This window comes from Choloepus didactylus, chromosome 2 (assembly GCF_015220235.1).
Source record: "Choloepus didactylus isolate mChoDid1 chromosome 2, mChoDid1.pri, whole genome shotgun sequence".
Lineage (NCBI taxonomy): Eukaryota > Metazoa > Chordata > Mammalia > Pilosa > Megalonychidae > Choloepus > Choloepus didactylus.
In genome coordinates, this window is record NC_051308.1 from 207729209 (window position 1) to 207753597 (window position 24389).

Genomic DNA, 24389 nt, shown 5'->3' on the forward strand with positions numbered 1-24389 from the left:
CCGGAATCCTGGATTCCCACGCATACCGCCCGCATCCCACTTGGGAGCCTTCCCCGGATAATCAGGACCATTAGAGGCCTCCTAATGCCACCTGGGCCTGCGATGGGCCCTGCACTGGCTGCCCATGCATTATTAACAGGCAGAGAGCATGAGAAAGCCATTCAAATGGATTATACCCTGACATCCCTGGTGCATTCGTTTGCAGCATTCACTGCAGCCTCCTGGTGGCCCAGCGTGTCCCCTGCCCCAGGTCTGTCCTAGCATCATCAGGCCTGGCTCTGCCCCCAGGAGGGAGTGCCTTTGCGGAGAGCTGGCTCTCTGGGCAAGGCTTTTAGAGCAGGGTGGAGCCAGCAGCACCGATGCCAGGGACACTGGAACTGTATGGTCCTGGCCCATCCAAGGGTGTGTGTGGCGGGGGGGCAGGCTGAGGCATCAGCTCATCTGTTCTGCAGGGGAGGAGACTCAGGAAGCAGCCTGCCCAAGGTCACGGCAAGGTAGGGTAGAGCCCAGGCTCCTGGTGCTCCCTCAGTGCTGAGTCCTCCTTGAACTAAAACTTCTGAGCTCCTGAGGCCTTAGACAAAGCCTCCCCCAAGTGGAGAGAGGGGAATTCTGAGCAGGAGGGGACCTACCTCTTCTCCTGAGGGGCTCTGACTGGTTACAGGACCTTAGACTGGTCACTTCCCCTCTCTCAGCCTTAGGGCCCTCATCTGGAAAATAGTCACAATAATCCCTGCCCAGCCCTCTGCCGCCCTCCCTCCCCAGGTGGTGTGAAGCTCAGGAAGGGTGGTGGGTGAAAGGGAGGCTGGAAGTTCATGTACATGTGATTACACGTGGAGAGCAAAAGCACACCTTTTTTTCTTTTCTGCTCTCCCAGTGCCTTGCACCTTTCAGTGCGGAATTAGAGATTAGGCTGGGTGGCCTGTAGTTAAATTGAAATAACCCAGGGAGTGGAAACAGTGATCGTGAGCTGCCAAGGACCACAGATTGGATCAGGAGGCCTTGGTCTCAAGCCCAGCCCCGGTTCGTTCTTACAAGCTGGTGACCTCAGTCAGGGCCCTTCTCCCTCTCTTCACCTCACTTTCTCCTTTTGTAAGATGGATGGGAGGTTGGGAGAGAGTATATTAGAGTTCCTCTAAGAACTTTCCAGATCTAAAGTCCCTGGGAGCTCATTCAGACTAAAAGGTAAATGACTAGTATCAGGTCCTTTTCTATGAGCAAGTTTAGGAAGGTGGGGTTCAGAGTCCTGGGAAGTACATGGTACATGGAGGTGGAATGAGAGGATGGGGCAGTGAGGGCAAGCTTTGCCAAGTGCCTCCTTTTTCCTGAAAGCCAATGCTAGCTTGGATTATTCCTCATTTTGCAAATAAGTAAGCTACTGTAGAGAGAGTTGGGTGAGTTGCCTGAAGTCACACAGCTGACGTGAGGGATAAAAGTGGTCCCAGGTCTGCCTGCTCCTTCAGATGCAATGTAGGAAGTAGATGGGCAAGGAAGGGAAGAGGGCTGCCAATTCCTGATCACCTTCTGTGTGCTGAGCTCACCAGGAAATACGTTCCCTTCAAGATCTCATTTCATTCCCCCCACCATCCCGGGGTGTATGGTTATTGTCCCCACTTTACAGATGGAAACACTGAGGCTTGGGCAAGTGAGCAGTAGCCCTGAGGATGATGAAGCTGGTGGTCTGATTTCTGGCTGTTTCTGGATGGCTGTGGGGGTACCACATGGCCGGGGCAGCCTGGGTAACCCCCAGTCAGCGTGGGGGGCCATGACTGAGAACGAGACTGCTGCCACATGGAGGCCGTGGGCAGGGGTTATGGTCTCTGAGCAGCAGCTACCCTCTATGCAAACAAGGTCCTTGGCACTGAGCAAATGCCTGTCAGAGAAACCCCCTTCTGCCCTCCCCGTGAGCCAGACTGTGCCTTGTGACACCATCACTGCAGCAGCTGCCCTCACTCGAGACCCGGATTGCCAAGCCAGACCAACTCAGAGAGCCATGCCTACCCCTCAGGGAATTCTCCAGGTCCATGTGGAGGCAGTCACAGCCCCAGCACAGGTGTGGCTGGAGAAGCCAGCCCTAGAAGCCAGCCCTGCAGTCCAGGGCTGGCAACAGCATCCCTAGTGGCATTCCTGCATCACTTCCAGGGCCTGTTTGAAAGCTTCAGGGGGACTTAGAAAGCTCGCCACCTACAAGGACAAGCCTGGCCTCATCCATCACCTGCTGCTCCCAAACACTTCCCCCTCTGCCCTGCCTCCAGCCGTTTGTCATGCTGTTCCCTTTGGACTATCCTTTGCCTCTTGCCCTTTTCCATTTTACAGACTCTTGCTTGTTCCTGATGACTTGGCAGGGCCAGCCCTACATCCCTGCCCGACACTGTGTCTCCCCAGCCCTTTGTGTCATCTGTCATTACTACCTGGTCATGCTCCAGTAGAGTATCCCCATCCTGGCAAGGCTGGGTGTGTGCTGGACTGAGGCTGGTGAATGTGTGCCTGGCTCTGTTCTGAGAGCTTTACACACATGGCCTCATTTAATCCTCACAACACTAGGAGGTACAGATAGGGAAGGGGCTCAGAGAGGCCAAGTCACTTGCCTGGGGTCACATAGCTACCAAGTGAGAAAGCTAGGATAAGGAGCTGGGAGTCTGTGTGCAGAGCTCATAATTGGGAATATGACTGGGCCTTGGTCAGCCTTTTATTCCTAGGGTCTAAAAAGCATAGTAGGTGTAGGATAAATACGTGTTCAAGGACTAAGACAGTGGATACTTCCTCTCCCGCTCCCCCAGGAATCCCGGACATGCATCCTGCAGCTCTGGGCACAGGGCCTTCCTTCACCCCCAAGGCACACCTGTTAGGCACTGGCCAGGGCCTGCCGGGTGCCATTTACCCAGCATGGGGCTGTGCCTCTGGACGCCTTCCAGCCATGTTGCGGGCTCAAGGTTGGTTATCCCCACCTTATAGAGAGGAAATCAAGGCCCAGCAAGGTCTAGTAAACGTCTCTGAACCACCCAGAGGAAGTGGCCGACGGGACTCCAGCCCGGGGCTTCAGGCTCCGCGTCCGGTGCTCCTCCTCCCCTGGCTGGCAGGGCGGAGCCTCCTTTGCCAAAGCTGCGCGGGCCGTCCCTGACCCGGGGTGACGGCGCAGTGGTCAGCTGGTCCCTCGCCGGCGTCAGCCCCGGGAGCCGAGAGGAAACACCGGTCTGCGGGGGATTCCTCCGGCGGCGCCGCGCCCCTCGGCCACTTCCTCTGGACACTCTCGTTTTCTTTGTCACTTGTTTTAGTTTCTGCTTTTCTTCCCTCGTTCCTTTTTATCAAAGCCACTTTCACTTCCGTCTGTCAGTGTCTCCCCCACTCCGCCCGCACCCCTGACCTTTGTGTTCAGCCCTGAGTCCCTGCCCCTGCCCTGGGATCCCCAGCAGCCCACTGGCCGGGTCAGGGGCGGAAAGCAGAGGCAGCGCTCAGGTCCCCCCAGGAGCCACGGTGACAGTCCCCAGGCTCTCCGTGTGGCCTGGGGCAATCGACTTCGCCCTCTTGGCCGCCGTCTTGTCTGTGAAACAGGAATAGGACTCTCATCCTCCGAGGGCACGAGGAGAAAATGAGACTGCACACGGAAAGCTGAAATACAGTCAGTCCTCCCTATTCGTGGCTTCCGTATTTGCAAATTCGCCCACTCGCTAAAACTTACTTGTAGCTCTCAAATCAGCATTCTCACAGTCATTTGCAGACATGAGTAGCGTGGCGAAGAACTTGAGTCACCTGACAAGCACGTTCCCAGCTGAGGTCAAACAAGGTGACACCCTGCCTTCTTGTTTCAGCTCTCATACTGTAAAGAAGTGTCCTTTTTGTGCTATACTTAGTGCCGTGTTTTTTACATTTTTGTACTTGTTGCTGTTAATTTTGCTGTTTAAAATGGTCCCCAAACATAGTGCTGAGGTGCTGTCTGGTGCACAACAAGGCCATGATGTGCTTAACAGAGAAAATGCATGCGTTAGGTGAGCGTCATTCAGGCACGAGTTAGAATGCTGCTGGCCATGAGTTCAGTGTTAATGAATCAGCAATATATATTAAATAAGGTGTCTTTAAACAGAAACACACATGAAACAAGGTTGTGCATTGATTAGCTGATGAAAATTTTGTGACCAGAGGCTCTTGTGACTCTAACCCTGTATTTCCCCTAAGAGCAATGGCCCAGGGTTTTGAATTCAGTGTTCACCGTGACCTGATGGAACATGACTTCTGCAAATAATAACTGAACTATAACAAGTGCGTCAGTTCTGGTGTCTCCAGGACCTGTCTCTGAGTTCAGTCTCCAACTCCTGTAATCGTCTCCTGTCCAAGACAGTTTCACTGGGCCCCACGTCTGGCCAGAGGCAGAAATTGCCATCTGTGCCCCCTGTACTGAGCCAGCATGGAGTTGGGTCTGAGAAAGGAGGAGATGATCAGTTATGCCCCCTAGAGTAATAAGAGGCCTCTGGCCTCTCCCCAGAGTGGGGAGTCCCTCTACCATCCCTAGCACAGAGACCTCCAGCATTTTCTAGCAGACTGTCAATGGCAAGGGGCTCAGTACTGTCCAAGGCAGCCCGCTCCACTGCTAAAGATCTCTGATCGCTGGAAAGTTCTTTCTAGGCAACTGAGACCTGCCTGCCTTTGCTTTCACCCTCTATCTTTGGCCATCCCCAAAGGACTTGTCTCTTCTCCCCATTGTTCCAGATGTCTGAATATTGCAATCAGGCCTCTCTAGACTTCCCAGATCCTGCTGTTCCAGCCTGCGAGGTAGTAGGGCAGAGTGGTTATGATCCTGCACTCTGGAGCCTGACTCCCCCAGTTCAAATCCTGGCTTGGCCACTTGCTATCTGTGTGACATTGGGAGTTTCCTAAGCACTCTGAGCTCCAGTTTCCTCATCCCCAAAAGGAGGCAACTGTAGGCTGATATGAGCTGATGTACAATGTGTTTACATGTTGTAAACACTGACAAATGTCACCTATTGCCATTGTACTTGTTCAACACCAAACTTCCAAAAAGTCTTCAACAGTTGCTCAAAGGACATCATTCCCTGACCTCTTCTAAGTTGTGTCATCTGCTGGATTCTATTTGGCAATTTCTTTCTTGCAGCTTGGAGAAAGTGGCCTTGTCTCCTGGAGGCCACTGACAATGGAGGAGAGAGTCCTGGTTTTGGAATCAGCAACTGTTGGGATCCCACCCACCCTCCCACCAGCTGAGCGGGTCCAGTTACCCAGGAGACCCTGTGGGCTCATGAGCTTCTCAAGGGCTTACAAAAATGTTTGAGACATGCAAAGAAAAAGTTTGCATTCAAAAATTTGAAAACTATTAATTGAAATTTAATGTTCAGTTAATGTAGTCAAGATTTATTAATTGCTTGATTTTTTTCTTTTTGGTAAAATATCAGTGCTCCATTTGGAGATTAGAGTGCTTTGTCTTGCAAAGATTCCTGATTATAGCTAGTGATTGCTGGAGAAATCCGTATCAATAGTTAATCCTACAAATTACAACAGATAATTTCAAGAGTGAATTATTTTTAAAATTCATACTTTTTGAGCAAAAAATTATATTCAGTATAGTGATATGAGTGCATGTCTATATGTTTGATATAAGGTGGGCAAGGTGTCCAAAATTTACAGAGCCAGGTCTTAAAATAAGCCCAAGACAGGTTACCTAGTCTCTTTAAGACACTGTCTCCTCCTAAGTTGAGGACAAAACACCTGTCTTCCAAGGTTGCTGAACCCATAATGGAGCTCCAGTAGCACCTATCTTACCTGTCTTTGGGGAGCTATTGGGGGAATGGGAAGGGAACTGCTGACCCCCACTTCCTGTGCAATTCCCTGTGGATTCTGGCTTCTTGGCTTTATGTATTGGTCGAGTGTATCTGGGCCTTTCATCCAGGCTGCCGCCGTCCTTCTTGGAAGGAGCAGGTGCCATCAGTGGCAGACAATAGTGTGGGCTTTGGACAGCTCAGAGAGAGTCTCAGTTTTCCCTTTGCTGCTGCATCAGGCAGGTCCATACGCACTGCGAAAATCCGGCATCTCTTCTGGGCCTCAGCAAAAAGAGATGCCTCTGCCCTCTTGTGTCTCGACAGCTTCTCCTTGTAAGGAACCGTCATCTTGTCTCTGTGACTGGGAGAAGCTCATAGCAGGGAAAGGGAGGCACCAATCCCATAGGTGGCACCAGGTTAGAGACCCCACGGCTGCATTTCTGCTCTCTTGAAGCATCCTTGGTCTGGGGATGCTCTTTCACATCCTGCTTAGCATCTGCTGTTTCATGCAGAGATGGTTCCACAGTCTGGTAGAAGGGGTCAAGCCTGGGGTTTCAGTTCTGCCTTTCTCATTCCCTTGCCGTGGGACTTTGGGAAAATCACCTAACTTCCCTGAACCTCAGTTTCCTCCTCTGTAAACTGGGGAAACAGCTGGCCCACCCTTTCTTTGGGTTGGTCTGTGATTTTGGATAGGAAAGGCTTGGTAGATCAGCATTGTAAAGGGGCAGGTGGAAGATGACCGTGCTCTCCCTTTTCTTGGTGTGAGGACCCACTTAGCTTCTGTCGGGCCCCATTCTGACTCCCAGCCCAGCCTGAGTTTTTGAAGCAGCTGGTCTGGGCCTGGGGCCACTCTTGACAAAGGAACAGAGTGTCCCACCTAGAACGGAGCTTATAGCCTCAACTGGCAACCTCAAGGCAGGCAGGTGTCTGCATCTCCACTTAGAACTCACAAATCCAACCATCTCTCCCTTGTCCTCATAGATGCTTGGTCTTTAAAAGTAGAATAAAACAAAATTGAATGATCATCAGAAAAATTAATGCATCTCTCTAATACAGATAAAAACAGTCATTTCTTCTGTTTCTTTATCACCTGTTAGACATCCCCATAATCAAAGACTGGAATTGGTTAAAACCAGAGAAAGCCTTGGAGATGATCCTGTGTCCCCACTTTTGACTCCAGGACAGAGGAGATACTTTGTACAGATTTGCCACCTGAAACTAGAGAGGTTAAGTAACTTGCTCAGGTTTGCACAGGGCATGTGTGAGCTGGGACTGGAGCTCAGATGTCCAAATTCTTTACACGACAGTGGATGCCTTAATGCTTCATATCCACTGTCCTGCCTTTGCTCCCCCTCACCCATGTCTTGCTCCCAGACCGTAACATCAGCTCAGAGCAGTCATCTTATGTCTCAGAAGGTCAGAAGGATATACAGGGGCCTCCTGAATGTGTGATCCAGGGCGAGTCTCTGTTCTCTGGGCCTCAATTTTTCCATCTGCAGGATGGTGTTCTGTGGTGAGCATTTCTATTCACTTTTAGTTGGCAGCAATAGTAGCTCAGGAACAAAAGCACATCCAATTGTCCATGTGGTCCTAGGCAGTATATATGAAGGCCAGCCCCCTTCTCCCGAGAGGAACCAGACTTTCCAGTTCTTCTAAAAGGAGGAGCATTTTGGTGGGGGTAGAAACAAGCAGAGGTTGGGGTGAGAGATTATCTTGAAACTGCACTCGCAGAGTAAGCTCACTTTTTACCTAGATGTTGTGTTTCCTTATCTGGAGTGACTTCGACCGGCAACAGCAGATGGTGGTAGAGGGGGCTGTTAAAGCCCCCTGAAGTCATTCCTTGGTGATCTGGGGAGGAAGATTCATATTTAGGCTGCCCCTGAGGCTTTTGTGGTCCCAGGAGAAACTAAAGGCTATATTCTCTGGGTATACAAGCAGGTGATGACTTTTGAAGGAAATTGGAAAAAACCTACTTACTCTCTTTCTCTAAAACCAAGCTGCTAGTATCTCCAGAAGGGGTTGAAATACTCTGTTGGTCATTTATTTCTTGGCATGAGCTAGTTAATCGATTCTTTCCAACCTCAACCAGCAGAAACCTATAGGGTTGCTTCACCGCGTGCTTTGAAGGCTGTGCCTGAGATGCTCCACTGCTAAACTAAATTGATATCTGTCTCTTCCCAATTTGCAGTAAATAGCAAAATTATTACTTATAATTATCTCAATTTTGTGTTTTTTTCTCACATTGGATTCTCTTAGGCTCTTGGCACCTGCTACTGCTTGACTGCAAATGAGTGTTCACAAGCAATAAAATGAAATGTACGAGTAGCAAACAAATATTAATGAGAAATAGCAGAATCAGCCAATTCTGCTGAGTTTTTCAGCATATTTTTATGGTGGGAAGTGTGTATGGTTATGGTTTCATGGTGCAGGTGCATTTTCTGCTAGCAAAATCGTTCCTAGTTCAAGTGATGGAAACAGAAGTTCAATATTTCTTGGAGTTCCCTCAAGAATTTCATGACTTCCAGTTACAGAGATGGTGTGAGGCTGAAGATGGTGGCAGAAGAGAGGCAGGGTCCCAGAAAGGGATGGGAGGCCCCATACTCAGTCTTCATCTTTAACGCACACCCCCATCCAAGGCAATCAGGTCCTATTGACTCAAAATCTGTCTGATGTGTCCCCTTCTGCCCCCCGCCCCCACGCCCACTAACGGTCTTGTCTTAACTGAGTACTATAGCTGCTTCTAACTGCCACCACGACACTGCACCCTCTCCGGTCTATTCTCCATAATTCACCAGGTTGATGTTTCTAAAACGTAAATCTGTCCACATCATCCTCCTGCATGAAATCCTGTGTCCTCCAGGGTTAAATGCCAAATTCCTTTAGAGTGACTTGCAAAGTCCCTTGGAATGTGGTCTCAGCACTTTTCCCCTTCCCTCTCCAGCTCTGCGCTGCAGCCATCCTGGAATGTGGTGCAGTTCCCTTGCCTCCAGGCACTTGCACATGTGATTTCCTCTTCCTAGAAAGCTTTAGGCTTAACCTCCCTCCCTTTATCCTGCATGCACACATACACACAACACACACATGTGCATGAGCACACACAGACACACACACATACACTTGGGCTAATTCTTCCTTAATATTCAGATCTCAATTTACGTGCCACTTCCGGGAAGCCTCCCTTGACTGTTCCCACCCCAGCTAAGGCTGAAATTCTCTCAGCCCCCTGGGACTCATCCTATGCCAGGACTTGTCACATTGCAATTGTGCTTTTGCTTGTCTGTCTCCTCACTAGACTGTGAGTTCCTGGAGAATAGAGATTGTGTTTTATTTCCTGCTGTATCCCAGCTACTACATGTAGTGGAAACTCAGTAAATACCCACTGGAAGTGGAAGGAAGAAAAGAAAGGAGTAAGGAAGGGAAGGAGGGAAGGAGAGAAAAAGAAAGAGAAGGCCAAAGTCTTTTCACCAATCTCATGGTCCTGTCAGGGCCAGCCGTGACATCTGTAGAAAATCCATGTCAACTCAACAAATATTTCACAAGCACGAGCCACATACCAGGCCTGTGCTAGGAGCTGGAGATGTCAGAGTGGTGATGGGGAGTGAGACAAGGGCTCTGTCCCTAGAGGGAGGGTCAGAGAAGCCTGTAGCTGGTGCCTGGCACACTGTGGTCCACACTGCAAAGGAGGAACAAGCCGGGAGCCCCGGGAGCTTACAGGAGAGAGAAAGTGACCTGGGTCAGGGTGGGGAAGGTAGGGGTTGCTGGGGCACAGGTGGCCCTTGGCACGTTCACTGCTGGCTTCATTCGTCTTCGGAAGCGATGGGGTTTCTTTATCGTTGAGAGCTCAGTTCAGGCATGGAAAACTTCCATTTCCCCCTTTCAACTGATCAAGGTAAGCACACCAACCTCCATGCTATCCAAAAACACCTCTGTCAGAGGACACATCTCTGCTCCAAGGGCCAGCATAACGTAGGGGCAGGAGCACGGACTCAGGTGCCAACTGCCTGGGCGCCATTCCCAGTGCTGCTCCTGTGAACAGAGTGATGGTGGCTAAGTTACACAATGCCCCTTGCCTCAGTTTCTCCACCTGTATAGTAGACCATATAATGGTACTTCCCTCATGGTATTGTTGAAAGTGTTAAATGAGTTCATGTAGGTAAAAACCTAGAACTGTGCCTGGCACTGGAAAAGGATTATATAAATATTTGCTATCAGCATTTTTAATTTACCTGTGTGCCTACCTGCGTTTTTTGTCCCAGCTTCTGAGCTTCGTGACATCAGAGCCTGGTTCAGTGCTGCCTGCAGCTCCCTCTACATCTCGCATAGGAATTGCGTATAACAGGCTTTGAAAGGGTGGAATAATAATGGAGGATATTCAGTGCTTGAACTGGATGAGCCAGGACTGGACGAACATGTTTTTTTCTAGCTGTTCTAGGTGTGTCCAGATGGAATAATCCTGTGAATAAACTATCCCATTTGTGGGACATCCCAGTGGAGAAAACTACAACATCTCCCTTCTTCTTCTTCTTTAGTTCCTTCAAGAGTTGATGTCTGGGGCCTGGGGGAGCAACCCCAGGGGCCTGCTCAGCAGTGGCATCAGGAATTCATCAGGTTCAGCTTACTGATTTTGGAGTTCCCTGGCTCCTCTGAAGACTGTTCAGTGTCTGGGCCATAGATGGAGGTTTGCAAGGGTGTTGGAGGGAGGCAGGGGAGGAATAGGAAGGTACACTTGGTTGAAACCAGAGCCAGGGTCTACTGTCTCAGAGGCTGGGTCCCAGCCACCCTCCAAGCCCTGAGTTCTTGTGTGACTGGGAAGAAATCACTTCCCCTCTCAGCTTCTATTCTTGGCCTGTGCAACTTAGGACAAGAGACAGACTTGGGTGGGGTGAGGGTTGGGGGGTCTGGAGTCATGCGGTCATGCAGTACTTAACCAGGCATAGGACTCAGACAACACACCAAACCTCTTCAAGGCTTGGTTCCCCCAGTGTTGGTGGGGACACCAGTCGTGTGAGGTTGAGGCAACACTGAGGGAAGGGCTCTGTGTGTCATAGCTGGACTTCTCTCTCCCAAGTCTGGTCACTCAGCGACCCCTCTCTGTTACTGCGGCTATCAGGTGAGACTAAGACTTGGTGGTGGGGATGGGGAAGTTGGCAACATGCACAGGCCTCACTGGGCAGTGTAGACTGACTCATGACTGCCCATTGGTCAGGAACGTCAGCTCGGGGGCAGTCTCCCTCCCATGTCAGGGGTACACCCATTAGGGAAATGGGAAAATTGAGGCACAGGAAGGAAAAATGACTCTTTTTGGCTGTCTCAAGTTTTGTTAGGTGACTAAGTCATATAAATGAAATTACTATTTGTTTAAGGTAAGAGGAAAATTGGGAGCAAAAGGACTTCTTGCTCTACCTCCCTGACCCGTCTCACTTCTAGCTTAAATGGAATCTCACTGTTGTCCTACACCCTAAACGCTCCAACATCGGAGCCTTGGCTTTCACCGTTTTTGGTTTTGTTTTGTTTTCCACTTAGAACGCTGTTTACGTACTCAGCAATGAAGTCTCTTTGGCCAAATCCTTTGCATCCTTCAAAGCTCCTCCTTCTCCAGGAAGCCCTCTAGGTTGCCTGGTGGCCCTTTGTGCAGACTTTGTAGTTAGCCGCTGCAGCACACTCAGGGCCTTCCATTGCAGCTGTCTGGCCTTTGTTTCTCACCAAGTGTGTTTCTTATCAGGCCCACTTGGCCAAGGGCTCTGTGAGGGCAGGAGTGGGGTCTTGCCCTCCGTCATATGGGTAGGCGCTGGTCCCATTAAGTCTTGCTTTAGCCCAGCCAAGGGGGAGGGGAGGGTTACACCCACACCTCAACCCCCACTACCTTGGCTGGGTCAAGGACTTATGGCCATAGCTGCAGCTCAGCTCATGCCCATGTGTGTGTGTGTGTGTGTGTGTGTGTGTGTGTGTGTGTGTGTAAGAGAGAGAGACAGAGAAGAGAGGGGAGGATTGGGGAGAGGAGGATAGAAGAGGGCAGGGAGAGGATTCCTGCCAGGCTGAGCACACCATGTTTCTGTTTCAAGGTGATAGTGAAATAACCCTTATTCCCCGTCATCTAACACACCCGGCCAGACCCTCTTGGGGGACACTAGGCCTGTGACCGAGGTGGATCAGCTGTTGAGATCCCAGCAGGGTCCAATCACTGTCACCTACAAGGACAGATACAAGTTCCATGAAATGTCACTATTAATTACAACAACAGCAGACATTTGGGATGACTTACCATGCTAAGTACTTTACTTGTATTACTTTAGTCCTCATAACCACCGGGTGAGTGGGTACCACATCTGTACCATTTTACAGATGAGGAGACTGAAGCTCGGAAAGATTCCAGGACCCAGCAACCAGGGAGTGCAGATCCACACCCAGTTGTCTGGCCCCAAAGCCCATGCTCAGCCCCACTGCCTGCAAACATCCCACTGGCCTAGGGACCTGGAGCCTGCCGCCAGCAGCCACAGGTGAGACTTCATCTCTAAAATGGACCAGATGCTGTGGAAGGGCTCTGCCAATTGTTCCTAGCCTGAGAAGTTGTGTGTGTGTGATTCTGAGTTCTCTGATGCTAAGATTCCATCATTTTGATTCTGGGATTCCAAGATCATGACCACAGGTTCTAGGGTCCTGGAGTCCTGTGAGCCCCGTGTTCTCTGATCTTCACCAGCAAGACTGATGCTTCTGTCTGGGTATGCCCTGCTGTAGCCAGGGCCCCACCCAGCCAGAGCCTGGTACTCAGTAGGCACTCACTCCATCAATATGTGTGGACCCAGTGACTGCCTGGCCCCCAGCCCTGCCTCCTCCAGCAGCCAGCACCATGAGCCTGCGAGTGAGGGAGCAGGGGGAGGCCTTGAACATCTGCCCCCCCCTGACTTCCTAAAACTGCTTGGCTCACCTCTCCCCATCCTGTCCCTCTCGGCTCCCCTGCAGCTCTTCACAGTTCACAGGAGAATGCAGCCCCTCAGCCTGGAATTCCTGGCCCTCCATGTCCTGGCCCTGCCCAGTCTCCAACCCTCTTCCTCCTAACTCTGCTGCAGGAACACTCAGCTGCAGCAGGGTCCACACACCATTTCCCCAGTGTGCCATGACCAGTCCCCTCTCCAAGCTTTACTGGTGCCATGCCATCTGCCCAGAATGTCCCCCCACTGCTCCTCTTCCAGGAAGCCTTCCTTGACTGTACCCATCCATGAAGCATCTCCTGTGTCTGGGCCTCTCCAGCGCTCCTGGACTTGCTCACTTCTAGGGGATGCTTGGAATCAAGATGTAGCTACTTCTGGGCATGGTGGGTGCCCCCAGCCTATAGGAAGCCTGATTAGACAGGGGTGGAGAGAGAGCCCCTCTACCTCTATCCTGGATTCTTGCATTAACCTTCCCACAGGCCTCCCTGCCTCCAAGTTCACCTGGTCCATTCACCTTTCCTACAGAGCCTCATGGAGATCTTTCTGGAACACAGATCTGATCATTTCTCTGGTCCAGTGACCCCTCCTTGCTGGCAGGTTCTGACCTAGCAACCTGTCACCTGCTCTCAGACCCTCCATGTGTTTTCCCACCTCCCCTCCTTTGCTCAAGTTATTCTCTCTGCCTGGAATTCCTTTCCCTCTCCCTCTCGTCCTCATTCTCCATGATCTGGCTCAAATGTCACCTCTTCCTTCAGAATTCCCTGACCCCTCCACATGCATTCAGCTACTTTGGGGCCCCTTGCTGCCCATCTCTGGAGTTTGGCACCTCCCAGCTGCATCTCATCCCTTGTTTATTTGTGCAAGTGCATCCATGACCTTCAGTATCAGCCTGATGTGGGCAAGTGCTGAAGTCAAGGCTTCTCTGCATGGATGGTGCTGTAATTGAGTGTATCCGTTGTGCCAGGTCTGACACTTTACAGACTTGAGTTTATTGAAGCCCTACCTCAGTCCTGAGGTCCTGAGAGTCATTGTCATATTCCAGGTGGTAGGATGGAGGCCCAGAGATGCTCAGGGCCCTACTCAGGGTCACACAGCACCAGGTGAGCGATCTGGGATGGGGACCCATCTGGCCCGACTGATTTCAAAGCTTCCCTCCCTATCACACAGCAGTGACAGGGGTTAAGATAACAGGCCTGTTTCCAAAACTGCTTTGGGCTTTTGTTTGTTTGTCTTTGTTGCCACCGGGTTCTTCCTGTATCTGCTATGGGTGCTGCCATCTCAGCCCTAACAAGCTGCTGGCTGGCATCCCATGGGCCACGGGTCTCCTCCACCTTCCCTTCCCTCCTCAGGCCCACCATGGGTCCCCTCCAGTCACCCAGGCCCAAGCTTCAGGCCCAGGTCAGACCCGGTGTTTCCCTCCAGGACCCCTCAGAGAGTGGCGGCCGCCCTGTGGCCAGGTCTGCCCCACGCCGCCTACCAGCCCTGACATCCGGACTGAGGATCAATAAATCCGTCTCCTGCTCTTCTCTCCTGACCTTCTGCTTTCCCTGGTGGTCCCTGGAGTGTCTGCCAGGCTGGCTGAAAGCTCCCAGTTTGAGAGAAGATGCTATTTTGGGGCCATCTGTTTGAGAGTTGCCTCCGGCTGGGGTTCTGCAGCTGAGAGAAGCTGCCTGGGTGGTGGGGGGCTGTCAGGAGGGGACAGCAGTTAGGGAATGGAGAGCCATCTTTATCTATAGACTCAGGGCCAGGATACAGCGTCTCCCCTCGATCCCAGTGAGATCCCAGGCCTGGTTGTGTCTTGGACGATGTCGCTAGGCTGGGCCAGATGGTGCCAGAGGGGGCTGGGGAGGGCAGTTTGAACCTCACCACCTCTCCCCCCACTTTTAAAACACATACACACACCCTTAAAATTGGGTTGCCAGTGACAACCTGGCATATCATCTTCTTTTTACATTATTCTTAGCCCCTCTGTTGCCATAGCAACCGAACAATGCTTTTAAATATAGCAGTTAATTTTTTCAGCTCCAGCAACAAAGTTCTGGTGCTGTCCAGAAGGCCAATGTCTGGTTTCTCTCCCAGGGGTAAAGCCCTTTAAACTCATCTCACCACACGGCAGTCCCCAGGGTGAGAAACAGCTCCCCATAGAGCTGGGGACTGGGTGTTCTGAGGCTGGTGGGGACCCTCTCTGTTCCTTGAGCTGGCTACGCGCCCAGAGCGAAGCTAGAAAGACCCTGAGTTCTGGAATCAGATGACCTGCATTCAAACCCCTTTGTGCCCTGGAAACCTTTGCTTTTCTTCTCAAAGCCTCAGTCTTATCCAGTCAATGGTGGTGACAGTGTCTGCCTCACAGACTGCAGTGAGGCCTAAGTGAGCCAAGAGGTGAAGGTGCCCGCCTGGTGGCACATGTGAAGCACCCAGTAAATGCATTTTGCTTATTTTCCTTTCTTCTTCCCCTCCTCCATTCCTTCCTTTTTTTCTCCCTTTGCCTCCATCCTTACCGCCCTCTCTCTTTCTCCTTTTTCTCACTCCCTCCCCCTGCCGTCTTGAATTATTGATGTTAAATTCCCAGCCAGTAACATCATAGGGTTAAAATCCATAACCAGCCTTCCTCCGGCCTCCCCTCGGATCACCCTCCCTCCCTGAGCTGGTGAGCTCATCAGAGTCATAAATCATACATCAGGGCTCAAGAACCCAGGCCCCCGCAGCCCGGCTGCTGAGCAGCCCTAGGCAGGAGGCAGCCGTGCAGGGTGTCTTCTGGAAGGGCTGAGCTGGTTGAAGCGAGGAGCAGAGAAGGCACCATTAGTGGGAGCTCATCTGGGAAGGAGAGCTGTTGGCCTGTGGAGTAGAGCTCTCTGCTCCAGTGACAGGGGCATATTTACCAGGTGCTCTTTGCTCTCACCATCTTCTTGCACCTCTCCCAGCCCCTCACCCACTCCTTTCTCTGCATTCCAGAGCTCAGCAAGGCAGGTTTAAAGCAACAAATAAGATAATTTCTAATGCTCAGAAGCAGTCAAAACAGGGCCTTGGCTGCCAGCAGGTAGTGAGTTCCCTGTCATTGGAGAGTTCACCTAGTGACAGGACATCCTTGGGCAGGAAGCTGTGGGAAGGATTGAAGTACCAGGTTACAAATTGAATAAACTCTTATCTCAACCTATGATTCCAAAAGGAAACAATAATATTAAAACCACCATGTAATTTTGCAGATCCTTGAGCACCAATTACCATCCCCATTTACAATGCCCAGTGTCATTCAGCTGGTAAAGAAGCTGACTCAATCCAGAGCTCTACCTTCCCCATTACTCTTTGAGTTCAACTTTCCTGGCTGGAAGCTGCATCGGGGAACATTTATTGAGCAGCAACTGAGTGTGCCTCTCTGGCTGAGCCCCACGTGGGTGGGGTGACATGTAGGAGCCCGCAGCTGCTCTTGGGGAGCTGGCGGTCTTGCTCAGGCCCAACAGCAGACAAGGGGAAAGAAAACGAGTGCTCTCGGGGTGGCTGCGAGAGCTTTGGGAACGATGCTGCAGGCCAGGGGGCCAGACGTGGGGTGGGAGGAGGCCATGGAAGGAGGGAAGGTGTCCTGTGCTTGTCCAGCCCTCCGGGGGCCACAGGCTCTTGTGGGCATTTAACACCATCCTCTATTTAATCCAGTTTTGACAGATGCTCTGCCGAACTTGTCAAGGTCACACAGCTCAGAAGTGTAGGGAGCATGTGTCTGACACCAAAGTTCCCACGTCGGTGGAGGCTGGAGAAGGGCAGGAGCAAGCCTGCTGGGTCTGAACGACCAAGGCTCTGGCAATCAGTCTCTGTGGCCCGATGCCAGTGTGGGTGAGTGGCAAGCCGGGAGGCGATGGCTGAAGGGGCCTGGCTCTGGCACCCAGCCTGGCAGAGACACCTGGTGCTGCTTTTTCCCCTGGGGAAGATGGAAGTAGGGATGGTGCAGTGGGGAGAGGAGCTTGTGTGATGTGCAGGGGATCAGTTCGGACCTGTGCAACAGAACTGGGGCAGCACCTGGCTCTGTTGCTGGTTCTCCATGACCCCTGAGCCAGGTCTTCTTAGGGCCTTGGTTTCCCCTCGTCACTTACAGGGGCAGAGCACTCATCATCCCATCTACCTCATGTGCTAAAGTTAATTTGTCATCATTAGCATCAATCCTGACCATCTACCTAAAACACAGACCAGTTATGGGATGGGGTGGGGGGCACCATCCGCTTTCTTGCACTTACACCTCTTCATTCATCTGTTGTTGCCTTTCTCCCCATGAAATGTAAACCCCACACAGGCAGGGACTGGGCTTTGTTCATGGCTGCGTTTCTAGCACCTGAATAGTGCCCGACACACATAAGCACTGAGTGCATATTTACTGAATGAATGAGTCACATCATTAAGGATGAGCCTCCTCCATGCTCCCACAGCCCCTATCTGTGCTTCCCCCTGCACTTGTCACAAGACACTGCAACTGCATGTGTCACATCTGTCTCCTCCACACACTGTGAGGTCCCCAGGGCCCGGCACAGAACCTGGCCTCGAATTGGTGCTGGAGGCACCTTGATTGGAGCAGTGAATAAAAGCACTCCCATCCCTGAGCCTCCGTTTCCCCATTTTTACCCTGAGTTGCTGATCCCCCTAGAGGCTTTTTAAGCACCCTCCCTCGGGGATATTCTGGGTTTCATAACCCGTTGGCTGGTGGCTCTGCACGTGCACCTTGGTGTGTTTGCTCCACTGTTTGCTGCTCTGACACTTGTCCAGACCCTCCAGGGTTGGTCACTGCCCAGAGCCTGCCTTCCCCTTGATGAGCAATTACATCCCCAGAATAGCCTGTTGTTTGGAATCAGGTGCCTGGACCCTGTATTTATCTCCAGTGTGCCAAGTGTGCTCCAGTCCCTGCCAGCCCACGTGGTGGGCATCATTGGCACTGGTCACACCAGCCCCGGCTACTCGGCTCCGAGAGCTTGTCTCCGACATCAGGAGACAGTCAGCAACCAGGTGCAGCAGGAGCTGTTGAGTAAAGGGGACGAAAGGGAAGTGACCTTCCCTGAGAGCCAGGCACTTGATGAGGTGTTTCACATAGTCATTGCAGAGGCTGGTAACATGGATCTTACTAGCCCTCTTTTATAGCTGGGGAGTCTGAGGCTCAGAGCAGCCCCCCTGCCCTGTGGAGAAGCCTTAAGATCAGAGAGCTTCTCAGGGGCAGAGCTAGGATTTTAATGCAGGAGATTCTGGTCCCAAACCCCAAACCTTTCCCACTGTGCCACTGTCCCCTGGATGGTGAATGAGTTGGCTGGCATCCGCCCCTGAAGCTATAGCCCAGCAGCTGCCAGTGAGGGAGCAGGGACAGGAGCCCACCTCATAGATGCTGTCATGGGGTCGACGTTTGCCAACAGCCAGGCTTGATTTCTGGTCTTCTGCCTTGGCTTGGCCTCCCCACACCCTGCCTGTTCCTTCTGGTCCTGAGGATGTGGCATCACCATCAGGACAGAAGCCTGAAGTGCTGGGGGGCAGGGGGAGCAAAGACAGATGCCAGGAACTTGAGACCAGCCTTGCCACTGAGGCATGGCAGGCACTGGATGGCCAGCCCTGGGGTTGGCAGTGGAAGTGCCAGACCCACAGCAGCAGAGCCCAGAGAGAAACAGGTTGACATAGGGTTGTCAGGGGAGCCCCCAGGCACTGTCACTCATTAGCTTTGGCGAGCTGCTTAATTTCTCTGGGCTTCAGCTTCCTTGTCTATAAAATGGGAGTAATTATAGCAACTACCTGTTTGCACTGTTTGGGATTCAATAAAGTAATCCGTGTAAAATGCTTCAAGGCGTACCTGGCATTTAGCTCTTAGCTGCTGTCCATCATGTCATTTCCACTGCTGCACAGTCCCAGGCATTGCGGCTTGGGGTATGGAGTGTGGTGAACCAGGACCAAGGAACAAGGTGGGTGCTGGGGTTTGGAACAAGGCATATGGGGCACAATTTCTAGAAACAGTCACAATATTGGGGCAAGAAAGTCTGAACTGGATGCCCCTTAGATGCTCCCTTATTGTTAGAGGGAGAATGGGTCCGCGAGCAAGGGCAGGACTGAGCTTGCATGTGAGTGCCGGGAGCCCAGCTTTCAGAAGAAGAGGGGTGCGGGGGAGGAGAGTCAGACCCTGTCTTGGGACTTTGTGTCAAAGGCCATTCCATGTGGCTCTGAAGAATTAATTTACCGTTTTTTGAAGCAGAACCATGGACTGTCAGGGCTGGCATGACCTTGGAGATTATGTTGACTGCCCACAGTCGCACAGCAGGTTAATAGCATGTCCCTGCTCTTCCCCCTGCCTCTGTTGCCCTTTTGGTCACATGAAGGTGGTAGACAAGATGACCTCCTAGGATCTTTCCAACCTGAAGATGACCTCTAGGGACTGTTTCTGGAATATGTTCAGTGTTAGAAAAGGGGGAGTTAGGAGGTCTGAAGGAGCAGAGTGTGCAGATGAGAAATGCAGCAGGAGGGAACACCCAGTCTCCTGGCTAATGCATGAAGAACAAGATGGAGGGAGGAGAGTTGGTCCAGCTGCTGTCCCTTTGGCCTTGAGCGGGGCTATACTCCCAGGCACTAGGATCACTTGCACACTGTTGGACTCAGATTGGCTTAGAAACTCACTCGGCTCTCTCAGCTCCTGATGACAATTGCTTCATGACCTAAAGTCTCTGTAAGTCCCTACCTCCCCTGCTCCATTCTAGCAGTGTCCCTCCAATGAGCCTAACTTGGCCAAGGCAGCCAGACTCTCATTAATCCCCTTGAACTGGCAGGGGCTATAGTTGGCCTGGTTGCCCTGAACTCTATCTTGTTTTACTCCATCTTGTTTTACTCTTTGTCTTGGCTACCAGGATGCCCAGAGCTAAGATATTCAGGTAGGCATCTTTCTTTAAAACATGTTTATGTTTTCCATTATGAAATGCTTGTGTATTTCTTAAGAATTAGAAAATAAAGACACCTATAAAAAACAAAAACAAAAAACAATCCACTGCACTTCTACTCTCAAAAAAATTTAGTATTTTCATCTGTTTCTTACCGGGTTTTTTTAATGTCTGGTTTTCATGTGTTTTTGTTTGTCTTTTTTTTTAAATGAATGTATATATATGTATACATAGCTTTGTAACTTGCTTTTCTCTACCTGATATTGAAAATGTTTTATGTTATCACATCATTCTTAATAGTCACATAATATTCCATCATGTAGATTAGTGGTCTGTAAGCTTTTTCTGAAAGTGGCCTGGTAGTAAATATTTTTAGGCTTCTCGGGCCAAATGGTCTCTGTTCCAACTACTCAGCTTTGCCATTGTCATGCAATAGAAGCCGTAGATAATATGTAAATGAATGGATGTGGCCCATAAAACTGTATTTACAAAAACTGGCCGTGGATCACAATTGCCCTGCCAGCCTTAGTTTGTCAACCCCTGGTGTACATGTACCCTACTTTTCAAAGGTGTATTAGCCATTTCCAGATGTTAGCACTTAGATTTGCTTTCAGTTTTTGGTGTTTCGGTAGTGTAAATAATGTTGCATGGAATTTTCTCAGAAAAGTTTTCCCCTTAGAATATATCCTGGGAATTGGGATGACTATGCCCAAAAGTATGGATACTTGCGAGGCAAAGTTCTTGATACATGCTGTGAAACTGCCTTCTAAAAGCATTCCGCCAAATTGTACTCTATCAGCAGTGCTGTCAGATTGTCCATTTCCCAAACCCTGTGGACACTGGTCATTGTCCGTCAAAACATTGACTTCTAGCCTCCCCTGCTCCTTTGCATCTGGATTTTGCTTTTGTCCAATGTTTTGAACCTTGGTCTGCACTTTTATCCTTTATTCTTCCTTGTGTCCTTTCTGGAAGTAGGCAAGGTATAAGCAAATAGTTCTGGTTTTTATAGATCTGTCATCCAGGGGTCAAGTTCATGGAATGGGTAGAGCCAGGAAGGAGCAGCTTTCTGGGGGTCCAGGTGGCTCTGGCCAGCAAGGCTGACGGCTTCCTTCTCTGATGGGCAATGGCCTGTGAGGGGTGGACACGGACCTCATGTGGGCCAGGCCGGGGAGGAGAGATGAGAGCACTCTGCGGAGCTGGGAGCAACGTGGTGGGAAGGGGAGGAAATGGGTTTCGGGGTCAGACAGATCCAGGCTACCACCTAGGCTCTGTTATTTCTCCATCTGGATGCATTTGCTCAAATTGTTTCATCTCCTTGAATTGCCCCTTTTGTTATCTGTAAAGGGGATATTAAATTCAACTGCACAGGCAATTCAACATCATCCTTTTTACCAGTGCCTTGCACAGTGGCTGGCACATGTGAAAGGCTCCATGTGTCTTTTTAAAGTTGATTGACTTGAATGCTAGGGTCTGAGAAATGATAGGACATAGATATTAAGACTGACAGAAAAGAGGGATAGAGTATGGACCCATTACCCAGTGCATAAATAATTGATGGGCAAATGAATGAATGAATGAATGGAAACTTGAAGCCCAGTAGCTCCAGGGTTGTCACTTGTTGGTTGTATGATCTTGGACAGTGCTCTTCCCTCTCCATGGCTTAGCTCCTTTCTCTGCAAAATGGATCAAATGAATGAGGATATCTACGGTGTACTCACAGATGAGGAAACTGAGGCACAGGGCAGCTAAATAATTTGTCCAGTCTCACAGCTGGTGCGTGGCAAGATCAGGGTGCCTGCTGCAGGCTCATTGTGAAAATCAAATGAGACAAGGAATGTAAAGTTTCTGGCTCAGTAGATGTTCGTTCCTTCCCATAAGCAGGATGGTCTGCCAGCCTCAGGGTCTTGGCCAGGAAAACTGAGCATAGGAGGGTTCTGCAGCCGCTGCCGGAACTGGGACTGACTCAAAGGCAGCTGCACACCGGCTGTTAGTTACTGGCACTGGCATTTGGGAGGAATTCTCCAAGTGGATTCTCTGGAGAACGCCCTTCCCAGGGGGCCATTTCCCAAGCAGCTGCATTGTCTTTGTGGAGTTCCATCTGTGCTGGGGCCAGAGAGAGAATTTGCCTTTTGTGACAGCACCCTTTTGGCCTGGAGGGTGGAGCTCAGGCCACCCTAACAAGCTGTGTCCCTGGTAGAGGGAGGGTGTGGTGGAAGCAACACTTAGCACAGTCCTAGCCCAGAGGGTGAGTTTCCTCAGGGTAAGCCATGGGAGACCTTGTTAGGTTCATTGTCGCTATCACCTGGGCCAGGCCAGGTGCAGGAAGCTTTATCTCCTCCATATGGTATTTACTCCACCCAACATCCTTTCCAAGGTAAATACACGCATCCCCATTTTACAGATGAAGAAACTGAGGCAGGTACAGGGAGGTTAAACATACAGCCAGTGAGCAACAGAATGAAAGAGTGAGGATTTGAATTAAAGTGTCTTAATCACTGGCCATATTAACTGCCCCTCCATGGATATGAAACAGCTTGGAGAAAGAAGAAGGGTTTTGAGTCCTGAAATGACAAATCTCCTCCCTCCTGGACTTGGCTGTGAGAAAGGAACAGCGGACCCTGGATTCCTTGGGGCTGGAGCTCCAGCTACCCTTTTGCCTTGCTCATCTATACTTGAAGTATAGGCATTTACCTCTTTATTTCATCCATTCATCCATCCAACAAATGCTTACTAAGGGTCTTTCATGTGCCAAGCCTGTGCCAAGTGCAGGGCATGTGTCACGAATAATAATTACAACCAGCCCTTGCTATGGGCCAGGTACTATTCTTTACATGCATTAACTCACTTAATCCTCACCACAACCCCATAGATAGATATTATTCTTATCCTTTCTTTCTGGGTGAAGAAATTGAGACACAGAGGGGATAGGTGATTTTCCCAAGGCCCCATGACCAACAAATGTCAGAACCAGTATTTGAATTCAGGCAGTCTGGGATCAGAACCCGTGTATTTAACTGCCCCCACAGTCTCCTGCCTCTCATAGTCCCCACCCTCATGGAACTTACAGTCTTTCTTTTCCAAAAGGCAGTTACAGTAACACCAAAATTAATTTAACTCAGCTTTGTTTGCTGAGAAGCAAACTAGACAGTGAGAATGAATGATCCTGGATTGTTTAAGTGCTTGACATCACAGGGCCAGTGGGAAGGAGTCAAGGTTGCAAACAGGACCTCAGTTCACTTTCCACCATGGCCTTGACTGCTGTGCACCCTTTGGCACAGCTGGCTACCTCTCTGAGCCTCCATTTCTTTATTTACAAAGCGGATTGTCAGTACCTATTCTATCTGCTTCCAAGGATTTTTGCAGAGACTAAATGAGGTACCAGATGGAAAAGAGATTTCAAAATAGGAAAAAAAAAAAAAAAAAAAAGCACTGGGCAAGCATTTGTTATTGGACTGAAGGGAAAATTTGATGTCAGTTTGATGAGTGAATGAATGAATGCTCCTAGCAGGCCTCAGGTTGGCTCCCTGGGTGGTGAGTGGCTCCCTTCAGGAGATCTGCTAGGGCCTTGCCGGGTCCCAGCAAGGCTCTCCATCCCTGGCCACGTCCCCCACTCCTGTCCCTTGAGTTGTTTTGCATCTGATTTTGTGCAAGCCTCCAAGACTGCCTTAGCAACCATTTATTAATGTCTGTGCTGAGACAGGCCTTGTGCCGGGCTTTGAGGGAGACAGAGATGAATTTGGAATGGTTTATGCCCTCGGGCTCACAGGCTAGGAGGGGAAATGGTTATAATAATAATAATAACAACAATAAACAGCAATAACCTGCACTTGCCATATGCTAGATATTGTGCTCAGTTTTTATATACATTATTTCATTTAGTCATTACAAAATTACATGAATTACTGAAACTTTGACCCCCATTTTACATAGGAGGAGGCAGATTCAGACCAGTTAACTTATCCAAATTCACACAGCTCTGAAGCTGCGGAGCTGGGCATGAACCTGAGAGAGGTGTGGATATAAACAATTCTATTACAAGATAGAAGCTACCGTGCATTCTAAGAGATGTGGGGATAGGCCTCTCAGGGGTCAGAAAGAGAAGGGGTGCAGGATGAGGGTGGTGCTGATGATGTGTCTGATGATGGTGATGGTGATGATGGAGAGAAAGTTGATGATGGTGATGATGGTGTCTTTGATAATGGTGATGATGCTTGTAATCCTCTGGCACCCATTCATTGGGCTTCTGCTTTGGGTCAGGTCCTGACCTGGGTGCTTTCTACAATCTCCTTTAATCCCCACAACCACTTGCCAATGTCAACATTATCACCTCCATCACTGAGCTGGAGCAGGGCTGAGCGGCCCACCTGACGGCCCACAGCCCAGGTGAACTTGAGCAGCCTCACTGCACAGCCCTGTTCTTCCCACGCTTTCAGGATCCCTAACCTGTGTGCCATGGGGCCAAGCAGCCCAGAAAAGCGCCGTAAGTATTTGTTGAGTGAATACTGAATAATTGGATCTCCAAGGAATCAAAGCCTTAAGCCCAGGAGGCACAAAGAACTTGTCTGGAATGAGTATTCAATATACGGTGGTGGTGCTGTGATTACTAAAATACAAGTTAATTGAAAAGCATTATTATGTTCATTGTAACTTTCCTGTTGTGGTTTGTTTATTTTACAAACAAGAAGATACTAAGTGTACCGTTACCATGGGTAGGAGTTTTGAGAAATATTTTCTCATAGAAAGGGGTCCTTGTGCTGAAATGGCTGGGAAGCACCGTGCCATCCTGCACAGCCTTTTTTAAAATGCTTTGCCAGTGT

At 50.2% G+C, this 24389-nt stretch overlaps 1 protein-coding gene across 3 annotated transcripts in view; it reads left to right on the top strand.

The window, feature by feature from the left end:
* HIVEP3 (HIVEP zinc finger 3) overlaps nucleotides 1-24389 on the top strand; it is a 508675-nt gene that overhangs the window by 304529 nt on the left and 179757 nt on the right. The window contains exon 1 of one of the 3 annotated variants that reach the window (XM_037827532.1): nucleotides 12245-12259. The exons of the other annotated variants lie outside the window; for them this stretch is intronic. The gene's annotated coding sequence lies outside the window, so the exon portion shown is untranslated. Of the gene's footprint in view, nucleotides 1-12244; nucleotides 12260-24389 lie in introns of those variants that run through there. 3 annotated transcript variants of the gene reach the window in all.